This window comes from Periplaneta americana, chromosome 17 (assembly GCF_040183065.1).
Source record: "Periplaneta americana isolate PAMFEO1 chromosome 17, P.americana_PAMFEO1_priV1, whole genome shotgun sequence".
Classification (NCBI taxonomy): Eukaryota; Metazoa; Arthropoda; class Insecta; order Blattodea; family Blattidae; genus Periplaneta; species Periplaneta americana.
Genome location: NC_091133.1, coordinates 136433663 through 136455805, shown reverse-complemented (window position 1 = coordinate 136455805; position 22143 = coordinate 136433663). Strand labels below are relative to the sequence as shown.

Sequence of the window (22143 nt, the reverse complement as noted above, 5' to 3'; positions counted from 1 at the left end):
GGTCATAGGTAGATCAGATTTAATCGATGTAGGTTAACCTAAACTACATTATCCTGAAGTATTTCACATTCCTCATCAGACATCCTGTTTGTATATACATATGTATTAATGTATTAATGTTAGTTTCCAAATCTTTGCCGTTTTCATGTCAGTTTGTTAAATTAAATTCTTATATTGTGTTGAAATCTGGATCTGAATGGTTACTTGGCTTGACAGGCAGATGTCTTCCTTTCTTCGTGTGAAGTTATACGCTTTCATGCTTTCTCGCTTTCACGTTTTCACTCTTCAAAATACAGCACGCTGTATCCTTCAAGAGACATTGCAGATCACAATAATTACCTACAGTGTTGCGGAGTCGAGGATTGTTTCTATTGTCTCTAACATGGTTCCGATGACATCCTCAAGCAAAAATCATGTAGGTTGCAATTCGGTTCTGAAGAAATTGAATTTTAAGAGAGTCTGGATCAAAACATTTTCCTTTACCCTAGGAGATATCCTTTGCACCGAAGGGTCAAATACTTCTATCTACGCCTAGGAGTATCTCTTGTTAATATGTACAGCTGTCAAAAAAAAGTGGCCGCACTCGTATATATTCTAAGTGCACTTCGTGTCAAGATGATGTTGCACGATGCATGCACTTCAAGCAGTTTCGGAACTATTGTGTTTAAGCAGGAGTCATTTGATATCTGTGTCTCGTAGAGGGAGGTAGAGTATTGGCTTAGCAATTCGAAGGTTGTGAGTTCGAGCCTTGTTCAAGTTATCATTTTATTTTGTTATCGTTCGTTAGCGATATAAATGATATTCAAGTTATCATTTATATTCTGTTACCGTTCTTTAAAATCATATAAATGTAATGTTAGGTTTGGAACAATACAGCTACATAAGACTAGTGTTAGTTTCTTTCTTCTCAGATTATAATTACATTGTACTATCCTGTAACACAATAAAATGAAAAGGCGTGACGGGGATTTCAACGAGAGACGGTGACATATAAATTCCGACGTTCTACCAACTGAGCTCGGGAGCACAAGTAAAATATCGTTGCGGAAAAATTGGCCCAATCCCTCTCCAAGACGTCCTGATGATTTGTGGAAGCTCGTCCAGGATGCCTGGGATGCCGTGACAGAATTGTCGCTATTTGAAGAGACTAATTGATTCCATGCCCACTCGAATGCAAGATGTGATCGAGATGGGAGGGAGATGGACTAAATATTCAATCGTGGATTTTTGTTTTTTTTTTTTAACTTTTAATTGTTTGAATTTTCTAAAGCAGACGCCAGTAAGTTTGTTTTGTTGAGAATAAAATCTTTCTTCCCTTCAATTTGCAGCCATAATGCCATAATAAATAATGATAAAGTCATGCCATAATGCATACATGAACCTGATGTTAATTCTAAAACAACAGTCATATAAGAGACAGGAGCAATTATATATTCTCCCTCTTTTAGAAACAAAAAAAAAAAAAAGACAAGAAGCGCTAGGTTGAGTTTGAACGCACGAACTGATGAATACCAGCCCTTTACACTACCACTATTCTATAATAGTGACTTCAATTATATCAGGCCACATGGCCCAACAACATGTAACATCGTCTGTCTCCGAATTGTAGCGAAGATACCCGAAGGGAACTTAGCTTCTAGAAAGCAGCCACTTTTTCTTTTGACAACTGTACATGAAACTCGCGTGGAGAGATTGAGAACAATCTTCTTCATTTCTACAGGAATTACATTTTTAAATTACTTTTCTTCTGTGCTCACAGTCTGGATGTTCACAGTATGTGAAATATGCCAAACGTTTTCCTTCTCAATTGGTTTTGCTCCCGCCTTACAAATTCTTGAATTATAAAATAATTCGCTAGGCCAGTGCATGCACTCCAGTGTTTTGGTGTCTGATATGACGCGAGCTTCCGTGATTAAGTCAAACACTCCATTACACTTCCTAATTGAATTTAATTCTTCAGATCACGTGATCTGAATGAAGATTCAACCTCTTTCCCTCATGGAGCACTTTCATTATCTCTCCCTTTCCTCTCTCTCTCTTTGTCTAATTTTTCCGAGCCCAGCCTTAATTAAATGTTACGCTCGATGGCATACAATTCTTATATTTAGATCTCTCGGGTCACGTGGACAGAGCCGAGCAGCAATCAAATGGGCTGCATTCAAAGTTGCAGCGTAAACAAGAACAATCATATTGGAATTATCTTCATTTACCGTATGAAATTCTTTACGAGACATTAAAACGCAAATATGGTTCGAATGCTCTGAGGTAATAACGTCACGTGGTAGATATACGACGTCACATTTGAGAATACGACCCACAGGGAAGTTCTTGGGCTCCGAGACCATTTCAATTTTTATTTTTCGTCGTACTTTTCTTCGATTAGGTATAACTAGCCTTCTTACTTACTTACTGGCTTTTAAGGAACCCGGAGGTTCATTGCCGCCCTCACATAAGCCCGCCATTGGTCTCTATCCTGAGCAAGATTAATCCACTCTCTATCATCATATCCCACCTCCCTCAAATCCATTTTAATATTATCTTCCCATCTACGTCTTTTCCCCTCTGGCCTCCCAACTAACACTCTATATGCATTTCTGGATTCGCCCATACGTGCTACATGCCCTGCCCATCTCAAACGTCTGGATTTAATGTTCCTCATTATGTCAGGTGAAGAATACAATGCGTGCAGTTCTGTGTTGTGTAACTTTCTCCATTCTCCTGTAACTTCATCCCTCTTAGCCCCAAATATTTTCCTAAGAACCTTATTCTCAAAAACCCTCAATCTCTGTTCCTCTCTCAAAGTGAGAGTCCAAGTTTCACAGCCATGCAGAATAGCTAGCCTACTAAACTGGCCTACTATGCTATATAATCTACAACTACACAATAATTTGCTGCAACATATTCTATAGATGTGTAAATTAATAGGACGGGGACACGTGAACAAGGACAGCGCATGCGCAGTGAGCTTCACGCAACAGTCGGAACTATTTTCCGTGCTACAGAAGCACCGAGCGGTCAATGAGTCTGCAAGTCCTGCTGTAGGCCTCTCTGATTTGAAGAGAACAGTTAATGCCAGCTATCTGTTAGTATTGCTGCTGAATCAAAATGTTATTAAAGTTCACTCTCGATATCTTGTACTTGTAACCTCAAAAATTAAGGAACAGAAAAATAAATAGATAGGTAAATAGATAAATAAATAGATAGGTAAATAAATAAGTAGATTGATAAACAGGTAGGTAGAGGGATGGATGGATATTTAAGTAAATAAACAAATAAGTAAAGAAATAAAGAAACAAATAAATAAAGTCACAAAATTAGGTAAATAAATATGTAGATAAATAAATATATAAATAAATAGATAACAGATAGATAAATAGATAATAGAGTTACCCAGGATCTCTACCAGATACCCGGCCCCGGAACAACTTTTCCCTCGAAATTATTGAAATTAACTTTACAGGGAGTTATACCTGAAAGCTCGATTTGCATAATATACGTCACTGTTCGTTAACAGAAAACCAAAATTCAAGTCACACACAGTTTGTGTGCTCTCAATGTTGGTTGCTTGACGGTTGTCAGCCCACTTTGAGATCTGTGGATACAAAGGGAAAAATTGGATCGGTGTCTAGTAGAGTTCCTGGGTAGCTCAGTTGGTAGAGCGTTGGTACATTTAACCAAAGGACCCGGGTTCGATACCCGGTCCCGGAACAATTTTTCCCTCGAAATTATTCACTCTATATGAAGTTCTGGATTCGCCAATACGTGCTATATGCCTTGCCCATCTCAAGATCGACATTGAAGCTGTAAAATACTTCGATCTCTGCTTTTTAGCAGCTGACTGGCATCATTACACCACAGGGATGAAGTTAATCGGAAGTTCAAATAACGAAACCAAACCATCTTACGTAATTACAGTTAGACACCAGAAATGGAGCGAAAGTTTTTAAACCATTCCTGCCAATGGGAAGTGCATACACAGTCATAGCCACACTGACTTGTCCCAATGGTAGACGACATGCTCTGAAGTGTTATCTCACGTACAACCCGACATTTGGAGCAGGAAGGGACTATCTACTGGAACCATGTTATAGTATACAAAGTGATCCAAATTTTAGTGTAAGCAAGAGACGAATTTTAATTATGGAACAGTATTTTGGTTGAAGGGAATTCAGCAAGTGAATTGTATCCTCTTTGGCCAAAGAAACAGACAGGCTGGCTGTAGGACTTATTACAAATCAGTATCATTGAAAATTGTCTTCGATGAAGTTGGTAAGTTTGCTGTGTTTTCATGAACTTCTGTCAAATTGTAATAGGCCTATATCAATATTTTTATTCTATTTGGTTATTTTACGACGCTGTATCAACATCTAGGTTATTTAGCGTCTGAATGAAATGAAGGTGATAATGCCGGTGAAATGAGTCCGGGGTCCAGCACCGAAAGTTACCCAGCATTTGCTTGTATTGGGTTGAGGGAAAATCTCGGAAAAAATCTCAACCAGGTAACTTTCCCCGACCGGGATTCGAACCCGGGCCACCTGGTTTCGCGGCCAGACGCGCTGACCGTTACTCCACAGGTGTGGACATCAATATTTTACTGAGGAACGTGTTCACAATATTATTCTGAACAATGTCTTATGGGTCGGATCTTGATTTGGTTTCGTTTTCGTTTGTATAAAGAAAATGTGAAATTTAACTGCTATGCACACCTTGTTCATTATTACTACCATTTGATGTCAACAGCATCATGATGATAAAATTATTATAGTGATCCTCGGAAGTTCGCTGTTGAAACATGTTTGGTATGATTGCGACTTGAATGGTTTATTATATATAATAGATCACAGACACATTACATACAACAATTTTACACAAAGATATATTATTATTTAAATACAATTTCTACATTTTACCTATTTACATAATTTGTTTTACTTGCACTAGCTTTCAGTTATTGTGCAAGACTCAAGTCATTCTAGAATATTGGTACCATCAGTATTGGTTTACCTTCCTAAGATGTACTTCCCTCTTCACTCTGCAATGTGCAGCTAGCGTATCCAAATCATCTCTAATTCTAGTTTCTTCCATACCTCTTTCCTTACAAAAATATTTATACAGTTCATACAAGCTCTCTCTCGTTGGTAAGCCTTCATTCCTTAATTTTATTTCATAATATTCTTTTGACGTACCTTCAAAACTATTAAATTTAGAAATAAAAAAGATAGCCAAATAATTTCTAACTAAGTCAAATATGTTATTATCTGTGAATCTAGAAAAATCGTGCCTTCCAAAATTGAATTTATTAGTCGGCTCAGTAACTGTACTTCCCCTTAATGCTTCCTTCCTTCTATTTTTTAATTTTGCAATCTTCTCCGGTATTTTATTTTCCGTGTATTTGTTTATTATTAAGGGATGTTGACTTTCCTCGTATTTCTCCATACATCGACACTTGTTACTTTCTTCCATGCATAATTTTACATCTATAACAAGAAAGAGAAAGAACAATATACACATACACATACATATACATAAACACTACAATTATTTCACTATTTATTTATATATTTCTTAATTACTTTCGTTCACATCTATTTCATTTATTCTATCCATTCTAATTTTTTTAACCAAAAAAAGATATAACCTAATTGCTTTTGCAGTTTTATGTTATTAATGTTCATGAGCTTTTTTTATAATGATTGCGACTTACAGTTCTGTAATGACGTCATGCCGCTCTCCGAGTGGACGAGCAGCACGGTTGAAATGTCTAACTTGTAGTCTTCAAATTCCTGTATTGCGAGACACGTGTGACCGGGCCACACCTGCCTACATCCGCAGCACACGTGGACACTATTTACAACCATAAATCAGGCAGTTGGTACAGGGCACTTCTAATTATCAGGTAGTCTAGCCTGTGTGATTAGTGCTAGAATTATTAATTTTAACAAACCTCCTGCAGGAATGTTCTTGTGACAGAGCGCTCCGAGGAATTCTTGATATAATTGAGACCAGGTCGTGTGGACAGGAATAGATGCTCGTTATTAATAAGGAAGCTGCTTCTGCACAGAGCGCTTCCCTCTTAGTCCGATGAGGGATTCAGCCTGGACGGCCTTCGTTCTGTCTCGGATATCAATATTAACTTACAGTACTTCACTCTCAATTCACATACTTGTCAGTCTAACATAAAACTTCACGGCATTGATGGCGCACAGAACTCAACGATCACGACGGAAATGGAGATCACGGAACTTGAACTGTTTGCAGATACCACTTAAAACGATTTTATATCGCGATAAACTTCTCTCAGCATCACATGACGTCATTGGTGCATGAAAATAATACAAGATATTTCTATTGTGTGACATTTCTTCGTTTATTATCAAACTATTGCGAAGGTATGTCATTCACCACTGAAAACCCACTAGCCTATTTGTCTGTGCTTTTCTAGAAATTCCATAAAATGTCGATTATTTAATTTAGTAAATGGGATGTTGGCACAGATCATCGTGGTACACAAATCCATGCTGAACGTCGAGTTAATATCTTTATAATTTTCAGATTTTGATGAAGCTCGTTGTTTGGATTACGTTCGACAAATTTTCTGTGCCTCTTGATATTGCAATGACGTTCAGTGCACTGTTTTTGTCACTTTTATGTTTATTTTACCGGGTCGAATCCCGACGGGGTCAGACATTTTTCTTGTAAAATTTATACCTCGGGACTGGGAGAGATGACGGTGCAAAACTTCCAGTCACTAAATTGTGCCAATCACCAATATGCCTGGGTTAAATCCCAAATCTCTCCGCAGTGCATATGAAGGGAAGGCATATGTGATAGTGATTCGTCCGTCGGATGGGGACGTTAAGCCTGGCGGCTCCCTTGGTGCTATTCGACAGGAGTAGGCTACGTGCCGGCACCGGGTGTCCTCTTCTTCCTTCATCATCATCCTTACCCATTCCCTACACTACACTTACGCGAACACTTAACATACACTCATCCTAGTACACGATATAACTCTTCATCTCTTCATAGATACATATCATGCATAACGTGGCCCGCCGATGTGGTGTGCAATTTGAAAATGGGTCATAGTCCTGCCATCTATCCGCAATATGCGGAACCCGAATCACGAAAAGTGAGTAGGCATTAGCCACACACGCATGTTTATTTTACACAATTTATATGTAATGTTGTCTATATTAAGAGTGAAAATATCAGTTCAATACTGCTCAACTAGTCCTGCAACAACACGCTTGAGCGTCTTACCTAAAATATTTTACCTTCGTAATGATCCTACATTCAGCCACAAAGACGTAGTTATTTAAATAATAAGACTAATAACTGATAACAATAGGCCTACTCACTATGACTGTGTCCCGACTTAAATTTGCTAGAGCGAAAGGATAGAACAAACGTAACTATTTTGTATACGAACGTACCTGTACGTGCTTTGTGACGTCACATATACTTTGAGTCAGGTAGCTTCATTCCAACTCACAGGTAGTTGATTTACGGAGCCTAATAAAGGAAATAATAAGAAAAAATATGCTTATGTACCTTTTAGCTTAGCTATTCTCTTGTTGTAAAAGATCCATTTCCTCTGTAAATATTCCGTATCTCTGAAAGGATCTGGTTCTGGCAATGATTCAGAAGAAAGTGATGAGGATCACTTATGTATTAGAAATCCGTCTTGGCCATCTTCTTGATATCTGCTATCCAAAGATCACTTTCGAATTTTTGACATGGATTGCGTAGTTACCTAGTTTTGAATAGCGGCGTGTACTGGACCAGAAAGAAGTTGGACAGTATGCGGCTTCCTCTTTAGAACATGAGTGACTTGATGTAGAGGAAGTTGCATAGTGTGTGGCTTCATGTAGAAAGAAGTTGGACAGTATGCGGCTTCCTCTTTAGAACATGAGTGACTTGATGTAGAGGAAGTTGCATAGTGTGTGGCTTCATGTAGAAAGAAGTTGGACAGTATGCGGCTTCCTCTTTAGAACATGAGTGACTTGATGTAGAGGAAGTTGCATAGTGTGTGGCTTCATGGAGAAAGAAGTTGGACAGTATGCGGCTTCCTCTTTAGAACATGAGTGACTTGATGTAGAGGAAGTTGCATAGTGTGTGGCTTCATGTAGAAAGAAGTTGGACAGTATGCGGCTTCCTCTTTAGAACATGAGTGACTTGATGTAGAGGAAGTTGCATAGTGTGTGGCTTCATGTAGAAAGAAGTTGGACAGTGTGTGGCTTCCTCTTTAGAACATGAGTGACTTGATGTAGAGGAAGTTGCATAGTGTGTGGCTTCATGTAGAAAGAAGTTGGACAGTATGCGGCTTCCTCTTTAGAATATGAGTGACTTGATGTAGAGGAAGTTGCATAGTGTGTGGCTTCATGTAGAAAGAAGTTGGACAGTATGTGGCTTCCTCTTTAGAACATGAGTGACTTGATGTAGAGGAGGTTGCATAGTGTGTGGCTTCATTTAGAAAGAAGTTGGACAGTATGCGGCTTCCTCTTTAGAACATGAGTGACTTGATGTAGAGGAAGTTGCATAGTGTGTGGCTTCATGTAGAAAGAAGTTGACAGTATGCGGCTTCCTCTTTAGAACATGAGTGACTTGATGTAGAGGAAGTTGCATAGTGTGTGGCTTCATGTAGAAAGAAGTTGGACAGTATGCGGCTTCCTCTTTAGAACATGAGTGACTTGATGTAGAGGAAGTTGCATAGTGTGTGGCTTCATTTAGAAAGAAGTTGGACAGTATGCGGCTTCCTCTTTAGAACATGAGTGACTTGATGTAGAGGAAGTTGCATAGTGTGTGGCTTCATGTAGAAAGAAGTTGGACAGTATGCGGCTTCCTCTTTAGAACATGAGTGACTTGATGTAGAGGAAGTTGCATAGTGTGTGGAATTCTCTCTAGAACCTGACTGATCTCATGTAGAGCAAGGCTGGGCACCGGGAGCGAATCCAGACTCTAAACGGGAACGCTTAATATTCACCCGTTACGGCTTCAACGCTGCGCGGTGTTCGGCGGGGAAGAGAGGGGTTGAAGAGAAGTCATATAGCTCCCCGTGAGAGAATAGAATCCGCTCTTAGTGCCCGGCCCTGATGTAGAGTAAGCTGAACACTGTGTAGCTTCCTCTTTAGATGTCTAGCTTCATGCTGAAGTCCATGCAAAAAGGAGTCGCGTATGGTGTGCAGAGTGAGAAAGCCCGAAATATGCTGGCAGAGTATGCATTGAATATCAAATAAGAGGGTCTTGTTAAACTACAGAGCACAGCTTACAAGTTTCTCCACTGAGTAGAAACACATGTGGAGATGTAAGACACGACACCTCGTTGATGTCTTGAATTCCTGAAGAATTATTAATATAGTTTAAGAACGTTGAACTTCTGCGGTTGTAATGCAAGAGTAGTAATAATAATAATAATCAACGGACTTTCGTCCAGATATGGAACATTAGCAGGTGTGCGTCAGTTGCATTGCTGCGCCAAGGGACGCGAGGTCTTGCCGTTGGATAGCCTAGGGACCGGAATCAGCCGGCTGCTAATGATAATGCAAGCTTAGTCTTAAGAGTGCGTTGCGTCTCCGAAGGAAGTGCTCATTCTTACCAATAGTAATTTCTTCTCAGTTTGAAGTCTCTTATCTTGTTAAACAGTTGTACTCGGATTTGAACCCTTCATTTCTAGCATGGCACGCGCCCGCGTTGTTCAGACTAGTGCTCGCCAGAGCGCATTTCTCTTGATTCTTGCAAGATGAGAAGTGTCCATTCTTCATGCCGCCGTACTTTTTATTTTATTTTTACTAACATTTTTAATATTAATCTGGCTAAACCTTTCTATTAACGATTGAAACAGGAAACACCGTTTGCTACCCCTTCCACGACTGGAGTAGGTATAGGAGGGAAGAAAAGTAGTTCATCCATTTATGTAAACTAGGAAATATCGCAATTTTGAGTTTGATAATTTTTATTAGGTTTTTGTTTAATCAAAATACAGTATTGTATTAACACTTAGTGTTTTTACTCGCGAATTGAGCTATCCATTCGGACGTATTATTATGCATTGTATATTGTACTGTTGCAGCACATTAGCGTACAATATAGAGGATGAAGTTAAAGTGAAAATTATCATAATATGGATATTTAAACACATTTTTGAAAATGGTGGCCATTCATTTCGATACAGGCTTCAGTTCTTTTGTGCATATTATCACACTATAGACTATTGTACCTAATTCCAATTACCAGTTTCGTCCTTCGTACGAGTAACTCATGTTGAAATAATTCTGTACCTACTCTATAATAGAGTACCTTACGTATTGTAAATTCAATCTTCACTTCTGCCCGATCCGAAAAGATAAAATTACTCAGAAATGCTATCTACTGTCCGTTCAAGTGGTTTTGTCGCAGGGTCGTAGAAAGGGGAGGGGGGATCACGTGACAGTTAATTACTTAACGAGGCCCTTTTATTTAAGTTATTTTAAACACTTGTGTAATATTAGGTAGACGTCCAATTCCTAACAGACATTAATGTTTTCAGAAAAGAGCTAAGATAACCCAGCTACGAGACTTTACAGAGGAGCGAACAGAAGCAGGTGGGGGTAAACCGGGATGCGACGTAGGCAAACGGACGACAGTACCTGTGCGAAAATATGATTCAATATTGAAAGCTCTTTCGTCACTGAAAAACGCGAACATATTTCTGGAACGTACTGTACTCACTCAGTACTGCTTACGCGCCCTCAGCTCTGTGTCGTGAACGGTTGGAAGTTTACTAGTAGAAGGGGTGGGAGTGAAGTACATTCAAAAACTCAGGTACAATAAAAATTGAAGTAAAAATAAAATGATGTCCCTGTATATTAATCATGTTCTCCACTAATCGGTGACGTCACAGCTCTCTTCTATCTCGAGCGGTTACTGAAAGCACTGGCTTGTTCATTTAGTCCATTGAAGCTAATTTCACATTAAAGTAGTAGCTTGTATGGCGATGGAGCGTGGGTTCGAAGCCCGCTAGGCCGATTGCTTGGTTGACTTGTCCCAACTGTAAGGCGAATACTTGCTCTATTCGATTCTGTAGACACTAGTTGATACAGCGTTATTAAATATTATTATAAGCATCTGCCAGGGATGCAGTCGGGTTCCCGAAGAACTGACGACAGCTGACGCTGTAACCACACACTCGCCTATCCTTTCCTAGTGTGATGGAGTTCTTTCATTCTTGCACGCATTCCACACACAGCGTAACACGACGTCATCTGGTTCGTCGTTAACAATCCGCACCGATAGCTGCAAAAGGATTCATTTGCTGGGATAGATGTGCATTACTGGATTAATATTTGAGCCCATTCTTCATTACGTGGAGAAGTCTGCTCTAATTAAATAAGAACTCGTCGTAATGAAGGACTAATTCCGCACTGCAAATATTAGTATTTTCCTCTCATATCGGGCTCGGTTTTTCTATAATTGGAACCACTGCACTGGTGTAACGTTTACTTTTTGACTTCTCTACCCAACTACCCGGCTGTATAAACTACCCAAACCTCTGCTGTTAGTTAGAACCCGTAGTGCTGTCTATAATGTCCACTATTTCACTCCGTTTCTTGAAGGAACGCAGTTTTTCATAATATGACAGTGATTTCCAGCGGAGTGAAAATTTTTTATGTACTGCGTCATGAACCATCTGAAACAGGCTATGTATCTCGAACTCAAAGTTTTTGGACTTGGGTACCATGCGCAACCCATGCTTCTTGACTACTATTGACATTTGAAGGGGATGGACAAGATCTTACACAGTTACAGTCACTAGATGTCAGAAATGTCAAGGCCATCTTCATATTCAATAAAATACGAGTGGAACATACCGGTACCGGCACTTTCGTAGAAAATAGCGAGCCAAGTAACTGCTTGTTTGTTGTGCAATAGATTGATATTTGTGGAATAGCCTATACAATATTTGCGCATCTGACATTATGCAGAAGTTTGAATTAAATGTAGAGAGAAACATTTGATTAAATCATCAGCCCTCCAGTGAGGGTGACCACAAGAATCCAGAATACTGAACAGTTACGTTTTTTAAATTGATTAATTAAAAAAATGCTAAATTTTGGATTTGGGATGCGCTCGATGCCAAAATGTCATAGGCTATTGATAAAATTACCTTTCTTGAAACTATAGATGATATTGAATGATATGTAAAGAGTCCCTAAGAATTTGTAATAAGATGTTTTGTATTTGAAAGATTTGGAATTTTCATTTCACTAATAGTTGGTAGGTAGACTGTGAAAGGGAACCTCTCGCTCCAAATAACATACCTTTGACGACCCACATACTACATAGTAGTTGCTAATGATTATGAAAATGGTATGCACTAATTGCTCTAGATCTCCATTTGTTACATAAACAAATTCATATAATATTTAAGTCCAGTGAAAAAGATAACTCTTGAGTTTCGTATCAGACTGTCTGCTACCTCCTAAATTAATATGAAGCGATGCCACGTGATCATCATCAGCCACGATTCATTGGTTGTTGTAGACGAGATAATTTTATTTCTATTATCGAATTTTATTTCTCACATTTATATTACCGGTTGTTCGGTATGGTTGTGAAACTTGGACTCTCACTCTGAGAGAGGAACATAGGTTAAGGGTGTTTGAGAATAAGGTACTTAGGAAAATATTTGGGGCTAAGCGGGATGAAGTTACAGGAGAATGGAGAAAGTTACACTACGCAGAACTGCACGCATTGTATTATTCACCTGACATAATTAGGAACATTAAATCCAGACGTTTGAGATGGGCAGGGCATGTAGCACGTATGGGCGAATCCAGAAATGCATATAGAGTGTTAGTTGGGAGACCGAAGGGAAAAAGACCTTTGGGGAGGCCGAGACGTAGATGGGAGGATAATATTAAAATGGATTTGAGGGAGGTGGGATATGATGATAGAGACTGGATTAATCTTGCACAGGATAGGGACCAATGGCGGGCTTATGTGAGGGCGGCAATGAACCTTCGGGTTCCTTAAAGGCCATTTGTAAGTAAGTAAGTAACATTTTGTAATTTTGTTTCACATTTTATTACATTTTAGTGTGATACATTGTTTAAAAAGAAGCATTTAGTATTAACATTTTTGTTTAGAATTGTTATTAATTTCTAATCCATATATACTGCGTGTTCAATTCAAAATGTGTCATGGCTCGCTGTATGCCGTCATGTGGTAGTCGTTGAGCCTAGAGAATTCAATCTTCCTACACTTCCACAGAGGCGTATTACGTATGTGCCAGAGAAGTTTCCTAGCAAGTACGGCGTTCATTCTGAAGAGTACGTACCGATACGTGCGGTAACGCCTGTAGTGGCAGGAATGTGAACTGTTTTGAAACACGTACTGAGGTGAGTTTTTTTTCTTACTGTCGGGATATGGGGAGAGGGTTAAGACGATTACTTACGTATTTGTTGACATTAACTTCGACGGTCAACATGGACACGGAGCATTTGATTTGTGTTGTGGAATGTTGCCGTACGCAACCGATGATAACAAATACCCTGCGTACGACTTGCCCACGCAAAACACAGTTCGAAAGAGGTTATGGTAGCACACAGACTTTACAGATCGCCATCTGTTGCTACGACGTTGAAGTTATACCGTACACGTTCTCAAGTTCAGATTGAACGCCTTGATTAATAGGCAACTTCTCTGACATAAAAGCTGAAACTCGCTTCAAATCGCTGACTCACAACAGTGACGTCATGACACACTTTGAAATGAACAACCAGTAGAATGACGTACTTGAAACTACCGCTTAAATATCCACGAACTATTTTTTTATAGATTAAAAGAAATATAAAGGCTCACACATGTAGCCTCTAAGGAATAGCCTAAATATTAATAAAAAAGATTATTTTAACACAGAATATATATTTTAATAGCACAATAGTCACAGGTGCAGGAGAAATTAAACTAAATGCGGTACCGACGTTAGTGAAACATGACGTCCGCCAATCAATTTACTCGAAGCGTTCCTTTAAGAAATCCTTCATATTTCCAAACGCTATGCTACAGAGTTTTACCATTGCACTGGCCGAAATCGCTTAATAAATGATTAATAATCCTCTTCTAGTGATCATGTTCACTTGCTATATGGTACGCCGACTAATAACCAGACAGCCTGCGCAGCAACAAGACGTTGCGTCTCTTGGCATTCGAAGGGAGCGGAGCAAAGCGCTCAGTGACCTCGTAGCCTAACTTTAAGTATCGGGACCGCAAATCCGCTGTCTCATAATAACATGTAGCAAACGTGTGTAAATTTTGAACCACCCTCCCTCAGGGGATGAGAATTATGAGTCCAGTTAATAAGCGTCAAAGTGTAGATTTAGTCATACTTCTGATTTTTGTTGCATAACGCTATAAATACAATTAACTCTATATACAAAATTTCATTAGTTACCCCTTTATAAGGTTTGATAACTTGTGTATGAAATCTAGAAGTTTCTAATTATTACATTTATTAAATTACATAAGTTAGGTCAGATGCAACAGTGTTCATGAGTAGGATAGTTATATACAATAAAAGTGATTTAATACAGTTATATGAACACTTTTTAATGATTGAATAAAATTAATGGTTTTTAACCGATTTTATTAATTTTATTCAATCATTAAAAAGTGTTCATATAACTGTATTAAATCGCTTTTATTGTATATAACTATTACATTTATATCTAACCTGTATATATTCCAAATTACAATAAGAATTTGTCTACAGAAACGAGAAGACGACGATGCGGGGATTTTTCCATACAAATTCTCCAGAATATTCATCCACAAAGTCCACATCTGTGGAGTAACGGTCAGCGCGTCTGGCGGCGAAACCAGGTGGCCCGGGTTGGAATCTCGGTCGGGGCAAGTTACCTGGTTGAGGTTTTTTTTCGAGGTTTTCCCTCAACCCAATACGAGCAAATGCTGGTTAACTTTCGGTGCTGGAACCCGGACCCATTTCACCGGCATTATCACCTCCCTTCATTTCATTTAGACGCTAAAAACCTAGATGTTGATATAGCGTCGTAAAATAACCCAATAAAATAAAATCATCTATAAATTGTAGAGGTTCCAGGGATGACATAAATAAAGTATCATCAATGATAGTATGAGTCAATCGGAACCCCGCTTTGCAATAGAGAATGCAATTAACCTGATTTCCATCAGTTTCCGATATATGCCGCAAGGTCTCGTATAATGAAGTAAATCTGAACTTCTCACTAACATTCAGTTACCAATAGGCTATGTCTTCAGGGTTAGCGTCAAACACAATGTGATAAAACTTTGTAAATCGTGGCTCTAACTTCTAGCATTTTTTTAATACAGCCTCTTCGATAAATTCTTGGAAAGACACGGCTTCTTGTAGAGACTTTTCAAGGGACGTTTCTTTCCCAAGTTTCAAGATTCAGGAATTTTTTCGCTCTAGAAGGCGCCGTGGTTGTAATTTCTGTCAATCTCGCCGCTGCCTCGTCAACTTCATCCCGCAAACTCATTCTCGCTGGAAGAGTTAATTTCTAGTTATTATACATTTTCCCTCAATTGTTTTGTTTTTCTGCATTTACTACTTTCAGTCAATTCTTCAAACTTTTCTTGTTAGGCGACCACGTATTTCAACATTACTGGAATCGGTCTGAGTGGCGCAGTCGATAGAGTGCTGGCCTTCTATGCCCAAGATTGCGAGTTCGATCCCGGTCCAGGTCGATGGCATTTAAGCGTGCTTAAATGCGACAGGCTCATGTCAAATTTACTGGCATATAAAATAACTCCTGAGGGTCAAAGTTCCGGCATACCGGCGACGCTGATATAACCTCGACAGTTGCGAGCGTCGTTAAATAAAACATAATATAAAGACAACTCTACTGAATGTGCTTGACGTGTTTCTAGACAGTACGAATGTGAAACTATTTCCTTTCTTACCCAGTTTGATGTCTTTTCAGAAACACAGTAGGTACTCGTTTACACGAATTTCACTAACGCTCATAGGGTAGGAAATATTGACTTTCAAGTTGTTGTAGATAATGTTATAGTTTTTCAACCTATGGAGAAATCAAATTTATTTATCAAATAATTACAGTGAAATAATTTTTCGCCAGTTGCACTGCACTTTTTTTTCTCCATAATTTTCATAAAAGGTTCATAACGACTCGTTGTCAATTCCATTGTTATTGTTTAGTCAACTACCCGAAGACAGGTCTGAACCTCACAAGTGATACCAATAATAATAGTTTTATTCCATTATCACAATGCGTAAAGAAATGACTTAGTGCCTTTAACAATGACTGATTCAATTATGTATGTATTTATTAACACTATAATTGGGTATACACCCTGTGGCAGTGATATATAATTACAATAATTATAATTACATGAAATAAAATAAAATAAACCTAAATGAAATAAAATAAAATAAACGTGAATCTCAGTGGCGGTTCCTCGGGGGAGGGAAGGGAGGAACGTCCTCCTCACATTTTCTTCTTTTGAAAGTAAATACAAAATTAAATATATACCTTGAAATTCGAGGAAGATTCGATAATTTTTAAGTTCACAGCTATAAGAAAAACTCGGTTGATCGAGTTTTAAACGACGCGCGCTCATGTGCTGCTAGAAAACTGTGAGAAAGATGCGAGATTGTCTGTGTTGAGGAAAGGCACTCCATTCCTCCTCTACTGCAGTTAACACACACAGACAACAGCGCACTAGTGGCCAGAGAAAGAAGCAGAGTTTTAAAGCAAGTAAATGAACGGAGAGGGAGGAGATCCTCCTCTGAATCAGTCATGGGCGGGAAATAGAAACCGACTGATCTTGCAGCAAGCTCGCTACCGCTGCCACCTAACGATGTTGCATTCAACCAGACTAACACACATCTAGGAGGAGGCACAACAAAAACAGTTTTAACGCAAAGTTATGAAAGACACCATATAAACTTTTTTTAAAATTGCAAATCAAAAATATTATTCATTGCACTTTATATAGGCTACTATTCATGGTTTGAAACTACGTGGATATTTGAAAGTTGAAGTCGGGTTTATGTAAAACAAAGAGGAAGTAGTTCTACGTAGTTGACCCCTGAAATTCACTTCTATTCATTGTTTACTAGACTGGGCAACAGCCAAGTTGTCAGTTTTGTACAAATATATTTGAAACTGAAAGTAGGTACTCCAAACTACATCATTTTTCACATAAAAAATTAATCGGCCACCGGCAGCTTTGAACAATAATGATAGTATGACTTTACAAGAACTGACATTTTTCAAAATCATGTGATACGGAACTTGTAAAATGTACATGTGGCAACACAGACCACGGGGTGGATGCAGTGTTCTCGCTTTCCTCAGATTATTTCCCATTCCCATTTCCATTTCCGTAAAACGGTTCCGGTTACGAGTTAGTAGCTAGTTTCTTCCAACACTTGTGATGCTGTAGTGTGCTCGAAAAATGCTACGAGGTTGTGAATTTCCTTGTAATTGTTAATTTGCGCAATTATTCAACAATGAATGGAAGTGAAAACATAATATATTTTGGACAATTTAGGAAACTCAGTTTACAAGAACAGATTATTGCTATACAGAAGGGAAGGCCAACCCCAACACTACCTGGTCTTACATGTATGCATGTAGGCTAATTTGTAACACGTTTCATTGAAGAAGGTGTCATTTCGTGCTGTTAACTTCTTTCCTCCTCTTAAGAAATATGTAGGAGCCGCCACTGGTAAATGTATAAGTAGTAGATGCAATAAACCTAGGACTATAATTAAAAACTAATCTATAATAACGCCTACGATAAGCAAAAGTAAATCTAACTTATAAGTACTTCTATTTCACCCAACTATTACGAATTTAAATAATTACATATCACCTTAATTAATTACATACCAACTTAATTACATATCATCTTAATTAATTACATATCACCTTAATTATTTTAAATCAACTTAATTATATAGCGACCGGTACTGTATAGCTAAATGTTGTCTGCGTGACAGATTGACTTCAACACAAAACCATTTTCAACTTCATTTTATAAAGTTGGGAATAAATGTTTTGTCCGCTTTTTGTCTAATCCGGAGCACTGGACATTTCATGTGTGTGTACTCGCTTCTTAGACATGAAGCCGTGAAGTATCCTTCCATCAGCTTGGTAGTGGAGGACAAAATATCTGTGGTACTGTTTTGCTACCGGATGTTTGCTGCTCCGCTCATGCCCCTTCTGACTGGTGATTTCTGCTAGACATGGAGCATATGCGACACCAATAAATTCAATCAACCCACCCTCATCACCCTGTAGCCCTTCTCCGCGAGCTCATGTTTTGTTTGCGTAAGATAGAAGGGAGGGGGTTTAATTCGATTGGAAGGTAAATGACTTCAACCGTTTCCTGCCAGTTGGCGCCACTGAGCGCAGGGGCCACTCCTACATGCAAGTTGAATTTCCGCAGAGCCTGATTGCTGAAGGCCGTGTGTTGATTCTCCTGGTGGTAATGTTGACCGCAGAAACTAGCGCAAGTATCACCATCCTCTCCACTCGGAATTGCAACTGATGACAAAACCGTGTTGGCCCTGCTTTCTGCAGCCACTCCTCCGTTTTTCTTTGGATGAAGTTTTCTCTTCAATCACACCGTCTTGCTCAATTTCACGTTAATTTCAATCCTTACAATCTACACAGACACACGCACGCACACATATTGAATATTACAATATAAAAATATGAGAAAAACTAAAATAATGGCGTTTAGACGCAAATACCCTGTTAGAAGTAAAATCATAATAATTGAAGATGAAGTCTTGGAACAAGTCTCAGCTTTCAACTGTCTTCCTGCATTAATATAGTATGATAAAGAGATGGATAGCCTATAGAAAAGAAGTAAAGAAGGTAAATATCAAAATAAAATACGGAACTATACGGAGAAGTTAAAAAAAAAAAAAAACAAACAAGAAAAGAAACCCAAGTGAAATTTTATAATGTTATGGCTATACCAACTGTACTCTATGAAAGTGAAACATGGGGAGTTAATCAACGAGACCTGTAAAAAAAAAAGGCGGCCGAGATGAGGTTCCTAAGACCCGTGAAAGGATGTAGATTAAGATCTTAACGATAACATAAGAGACGAACTAAATATTGAAGGATTCACTTACAAATTCTTCGATTAATTAAAATGTGTCTCAGTGAAACATACAGCATGGTCCGTATAAAGCCAGTTCCTCTCTGACACTTTTCCAATTCACTGCGGGTTAAAGCAAGGAGATGCACATGCTTGTCTATGCGGATGACGTGAATATGTTAGGAGAAAATCCACAAACGATTAGGGAAAACACGGGAATTTTACTTGAAAGCAAGTAAGGAGATGAGTTTGGAAGGAAATCAAGAAAAGATAGAGTATATGATTATGTCTCGTGATCAGAACATAGTACGATATGGAAATATAAAAATCAGAAATTCATCCTTTGACAAAGGTGAACAAATTCATATATCTTGGACCCACAGTAACACATATAAATAACACTCGGGAGGAAATTAAACACAGAATAAATGTGGGAAATGCCTGCCTTTATTCGGTTGCGAAACTTTCGTCATCCAGTCTGCTCTCAAAAAGCTGAAAGTTAGAATTTATAAAACAGTCATATTACCGTTTGTTCTTTATGGTTGTGAAACTTGGACTCTCACTTTGAGAGAGGAACAGGACTTAAGGATGTTCGAGAATAAGGTTCTTAGGAAAATATGGAATATACGCGAGAAGATAACGTCATTTTTGTATCCTCACAGCAAACTTTGTTCATCAACATATTCAATAATCTTCAGAAACGTTGTGAAAAATGTGTGTTGAACTCATACTGTACCAACGCAATTAGTTTTCATTTTCGTTAGTACGAGGAAAGCGACTGGATGGAGTTGCGTATCGTAATAACATTTAGTGTCCAATATTTAAGTGTACAGGTACGGCATATGAGAAATTGATAACTGAAATTTTTTACTTATTTATTTTATTGCTAATAAGTAGACTTCGTGGAATTGCCACGAGAATCGCAAGGTTTACTGCGCACGAGGTATAGACTGTATGAGAAGGGGACGTGCAAAGAATAGAGTATGCCTCCCATGTAAACACTGAGCAGTATACTGCAGTTACAATAAAACCTGTATCCTGCATTCAAGAAATATAATGATCATTGAAGTAGGAAATGTCTAAACGTGTAAATACACAATTATTTTACAGTGAGATATATTAACTCTTAAAATTTAATGTAAGATACATCATCCTTGAATATGTGCATTGCAGTGAAGATTTACTATACTTTGAGCGACTGCAAAGTAACCTCCTCCGATGGTCACTTAAACAGTTTTTATTTTGGGAAAATGTACGTTGAACATCACACGATGTAATACGTAATACATATTTGAAGAACGGAAAGTCACTACTTTTTAGTACACCAACTTCAGATGTCTTGTCGTGACCTGATAGTACATAATTTATAATACGAAGTTGTGAATAGGCAGAATATTAGCAATAATATTTCTCAACTTACATTTCACTTTTTCTGAAATTAGTGAATTATTATTTTGGATAACGGTTTGTGATACTTTATCCATTATATTAAGGGCTTCTGAGAGTTGTAGTTTAGACGATTCTAACAGGATTTTAAAATTAGAATCAATGAACAGAATATCTGCCAATAGCTGTTCAGAAGGCAATGATTTTACAGCTACAACAGCGGAACTGTCTGTGCTATCCAATGCATCAATTGCCTCCATTATTTTGCCGTAATGTTCTGCATAATAATTAACAGCATCCAACCACGTTCCCCAACGGGTCAAGACTGGCTGCGGGGGTAAGGGTATTGCAGGGGCAATTGTTTGGAACAGCAACACTCTCATTGTAGTATGTTTGATTGAATTCTTGTCTGCACTGAACATATGTTAAGCTTCGACTATTCCAACCACAGTAATGCAAAAAGAAGTGCTTACATAGGTATACATTAGCTGTAGCTGCTCTATCTATTTGGACCGGTCACATCTCTTAACATTAACTGCTTATATTACGAGACCGGGCGGCCGCTCACCTCCTCTATACTACCGTACATCAGCAACCTGATAGCATGCTGCGTGTGGCAATTCAACGAAGTCTACTAATAAGTTTGAAATGAATACAAGTTAATACAATGAAAGCTAAACTAGCCCACTCCTGAATGAATAAGACTCGTGCTCAGGAGGGGTAATATATTAGGTATTTAGAGTATTCGCATTCTAATATTACAGAGCATTATAATTATATAAAAATAAGGCATAATGAATCGTTATTTGTGAAAACGAAACGCATAATTATATAGTAATGAATCGCTGTATGACTTGAGGCTTTCTTCAGGGAAGGTGGCAGAGCTAGCCATCGGAAGCTTGGGAGCAACTATCCAACTCACCTGGCTGAGAACTGAGAAGAGTTATTCCACTCTAATGAATCATAATATGGGTTGCTGTAATAAACTGACGAGTGGACCATACGATGAGAAAATGCAGGACGTCTTCACATTAGCCTCAGTTTTAAATTATGGTTTATTTGCTTTGTGTATTTTCTGTCTACTTTTATTAAAAGATCTTGCAGTACATTCACACCGTTTGATATGGCTACCCCAGCAGACCAGCAGACAGAAACAAACTAAAAAACCTGCAAATTCTATGGACCAGAAAATGTACAACGGATGGGCGACGTACAACCTACCACACATTAAAAAAATGTTACGGAGAACGCCACTGATCGCTTTCTTCTAGTCTTTCTCCTCACTTCATCTTAATATAGATGCTGCTGATTGTGATGATGATGATGATGATGATGAGGAGGAGGAGGAGGAGGAGGAGGAGGAGGAGGATGGAATGTAGAGAATAGCATTGTATGCTGTAAAACCATGCAAACCAGATTCGTCTCTTTTTTGCTTCCTCGCTGCCTGTATAGACGCACTCTCTATTGGCTTTTAACGTTAAAGCTTTTAACTCGATGCGTTTTTTCCGTTTATGAATTAGCAATGAATATGGTGGTTAGGCCCTTTTACATGATTTGATGCTCTGTGAGGTACCTGCCGCACTGCCGGGCCAAGTTAACCCATTTAGTGTGTCGTGAACAGATCAACTAAGTATAGAATGC

The 22143-nt window shown here is 38.5% G+C and overlaps 1 protein-coding gene and 1 non-coding gene across 7 annotated transcripts in view; both read left to right on the top strand.

The window, feature by feature from the left end:
• Window positions 1–22143, top strand: part of LOC138692977 (discoidin domain-containing receptor 2-like) — a 1165919-nt gene that overhangs the window by 430067 nt on the left and 713709 nt on the right. The gene's annotated exons all lie outside the window — the stretch shown is intronic.
• On the top strand, window positions 3636–3708 carry TRNAN-AUU (transfer RNA asparagine (anticodon AUU)). Its single transcript has one exon. It is a non-coding gene; the product is annotated as a tRNA-Asn (tRNA).